Below are 3,988 nucleotides of genomic sequence, written 5' to 3'. Positions count from 1 at the left end.
TCTATCTATCTATCTATCTACATCCATTACTTAAGAAAGCAAACATGATTACAAACAAGACATGATATGTAAAGTCAGTTTTATTGATATAACCCCAAATCTCAAATTAGCCTCAAAGCGTTTTACAACCTCTCTAGCATATGACCGCTTCTATTCTCAGAGCTTTAGTTCAGATAAGAAAAAACTCTCACAAAAAACCCTTACACAAGTACTCGATAAGAGGAAACATTTAGGTGTTTTTTTTCTCTCTCAAAAGAAGTTATTTTTCACTTGATTTATCTCTTCTGCTCATCTACTGTCCAGCTCAGCTGGATGCAGATCTGCCTTAGTGGAAAGTTTGAGTCCTTTTAAAGCACAGCGATGTAGCAGGAAAATCTCTGCTGGAACAAAACAACGTCTGAAATAAACCGAGTAGCTCTGGCGTAACAAAAGAAACTGGCTGGGAGTCAACAAGCATGGGGAAATAGTCAGAGAAGTGCTGAGTCTATAAATAGACATCCTGACCCATTCCCTTTAGATGCCTTCAAGTGCTCCTTGTAAGGATGACCTACTTTCATTTTTGGAAGTTATGAATACAACTCGTTGCTGCTGCTAAATGCATGCAAGAGAATAATGAAAAACTGGTTGTTTTAAAAGTAGTCACTACTTGGTTTGTTGTTGTTTATGGCTAAAGTTAATTGGAGCTGCTTTGCAGAAGGAAGAGCAGAATATACACGTCATGACATTAATTGATAGTGAATGATGCCAAGATGCAACTGAAAACCACAACAAACATTAAGCTGTGCGTCATAGATCTGCAGCACAGTTAAACAGGCCCAGCCACTTTAACCACCAGTCTAATGCCCTCTGAAACCTTTTCAGTACTGTGAAGAATCCTTGAAAACACCAAAACATTCAAACTACTTAAATACTGCTAGTGATAGTCAGTGTATGTGTCAGCATATTTGGCCAGTTTAAAAAGGTTAAACCTATACATACATTCAAGTTTGTTGAAGGTCCATCCACTGATTTTGCATGAGTTAGACAAGTACATATATAGTTTTTTTTTTGTAGCAGCTGTGTTTTGAAATCGTACTGGCAGGAAAGATATTTTATCTGGGCACCCATTGGTTTCCAGTTTCTTTCATTTCATGTGAGTATCTATTACCAGACTCTGGAAACTTGCTTCAGTTATGTAATGCATTCTAGTGAAAGTTTTTTTTTTAATCAGAATGGAACAATGCAGTGTAGACTTTTCATTTTATGCTGACCTTGAACTTGCATTAAATGATATTTTTGCTGCTTGCGAGTAATGCAATAAGCTGGTAATATCATTGACATGCAGTATCATCACCTAACCGCAGTGTGATGTCGGTTTGCCCAGGTCGCTGTGCTTTTTTTCAGCCTCCCCAGGGGCCTCCATCGCCATAGCCTAAACACACTACCCCCATTCTAAACAAATGGCAGCAGGTTTTTTAGCCAAAACAATGAGCTGAAAGTCGCTAAAACACTTTGTAGAGCTTCAGAGTCAGTTAATAATTATCTGTAGCTTTCCTTTCAGCTACCCCTTTCACAGAGTTTTTTCATCTATTGTTAATATAAAAATATTGATTAGAGCCGCTTTAAACTGCACAACAATTATGTAACATTGAAAACAAATACCTTAGACTGCATGTTCATTATGATTGATTATACATCTCAAGCAACTTTCAAGAATCTGTTAAGTGACTTTCAACTTTACAGAAATTATTAACCTAATGGCCACTTGAAACTATTGGAAAAACACATCCAAAAACCAAAATAACGTGCACCCTGCATTAAAAAATGATAAGAAATAAACACATGATATGTAGTTAAGGAGCTTAAACTTGTGCACTTGTGTTATGGTCCTTTAAAATGTATTAAAGCTTTAACATGCTGCCAACCAACAGTGTTATAACATCCCCCATGTGTATGAAGCTGATCCTTTTTACCATTATCTAATGTTAATTGTGGCAACAGTTTCCATGCTTTCATTGTGTACAAGTCATTTCCCAGTCCTACCAACCAATGTTTATACTATAGAGGGAAATACTGTAGGACTGTGAAAAAGCAGGCCCCACCCTCTGGTCTGCTCACACACACACAAACACACAGACTTGAACATGCATACAGTCACACACTCCACCGCCCAGTTGGCCTCAGGCAGAGGCGGTGTGAGTATAATCACACATAACATTGTCACCATAGCGACCAGTCGGGTACAGACCTGAAGTGAAGTCATGCTTGGTTGTTGTCTTTCCTTAAGAAGCACTCGGCTTAAAGAGCTACTCATCTAACGTGCATTTTAAGTGCAAACTGGGTTGTGTTTTAGTCTGATTAAAACTTGTAACGTATATGAGTGCATCAGTTTATATTTCACAATTTCTCCTTTATTTGCCAAATATGATGAGTACAGACAGGGTTGAGCATAAATCCCCTTTGTAACCTTTCAAGTAGCAGGCTAGATTGTATGCTTTTCTTTTTAGCCAAAAATATGTTTGATTAAAGTTAAGTTTCAAGTATTCAGTATCTTGGATTTCATGTAACATATTTTTATGATATTGTAATGCATTGCAATGCAGAATTTATGTATTTATATATGCAATCAAGGATAAAACTTTCTATCTGCAATCTGATTTTAAAGACGTTATATGTTAAAGCATTTTCAGATACAGTAAGAAAGTGAGGTTTCTGAGCAGTAGGTCACTGTTTTTCTCAACAATAACTGTTTTTCTCATTTTTAAACAGCACTGTAGTCTGTCACAGTCAGATGAATTGTAACATCTTGGTTTAATTGCTGTTAAGACATTTGGTATCCATTATAGTGTTAGTGTTTCTGATGCCATGTTCACGTCATGTGGGAAGGAAAAGTAGTGATGGGAAAGGTTTCCATGGTTACGGCTGGCATGTTTTTGCAGCATCGGACAACTGAGGGCGGTGACTGCCAGTGTTTCTGATAACAAGTGTAATTTGCACACTGAATGAATAGTTGTCCAGCACTGGTTTACAGTATCACAGGAGGAGTTAGTCATGCATGTAAAAAGAAGAAGTGTGGCATAGTCATGAAAATTGGCTGTTTTAAGTTGTTTTTTGTTTTTTACTATAAAGTCAGATATTTCAGAATTATTAAAATTAAAATTAGAATTTCCTCTCTCCAGTTCCTATCGGATTATTGTCATGGTATTTTTAGGCCCAAAAGTAAAAAGAAATACAGATGTGGTGCAAACTTCCATATGTTCCATTAGTGATATAGTTTCTCCACAATACTCCCTTACTTTGTTTGCTATTCATCTGCTATTAAAAAAAGTTTGATTCCCCAGGAGGTAAATTTAGCATCACAATTTCACAGATTATGTCACTTTTGCCTTTTTGACCTCTGGCAAGGGACAACAGAGGGAATTTAGCCTTTAATGTGGTTTATTTCCATACTGAATGAACAATGGCCTACAAATAGCAAATAAATCAAAGTTAGGTTTGTACGTTTGCACCAATATGCAAAAATGAAAGAATGTGCAAAACCAATATTGCAATTATTATTTTCACCCTTTGATTTTAAATGTGGTCATTGTTTATTCAGTTTAATATATTCCGTATTACTGAAAGAAACGTAATTGTCCGACAGCAATGCATGTGCACCGATCTTTGACTGTCAGTCTACAAATAGGCTATTAGATTTCCAACAGCACCTGAAAGCATCATCACGGTGCTCGGGACTGACAGCCGCCTGCAGTTTGACCTCAGCCGTGCCGCTGCTTAGTAACCTAATTTACACCGGTGACAACTCCATATATGGTGCAGAGATGACGCCATCACCGCTGTGCCCGGGTACACGCTGAGAGGACCGGGGAGGGAGGGGGGAGCTGCGGTTGCGCGTTCGCGTCATGGCTTTTCCACTGTGCGCGTCCCCACGGGACTTTACTACCGGATGGACCATATATGGAGACTGAGCGTGCAAGTGAGTGACGTGGTGTGTGTGTGTTTCTGTGTG

The sequence above is a fragment of the Morone saxatilis genome, unplaced genomic scaffold (genome assembly GCF_004916995.1).
Source record: "Morone saxatilis isolate NCDOM2014 unplaced genomic scaffold, NCSU_SB_2.0 Contig17, whole genome shotgun sequence".
NCBI lineage: Eukaryota > Metazoa > Chordata > Actinopteri > Moronidae > Morone > Morone saxatilis.
This window is presented reverse-complemented; position numbering follows the sequence as displayed.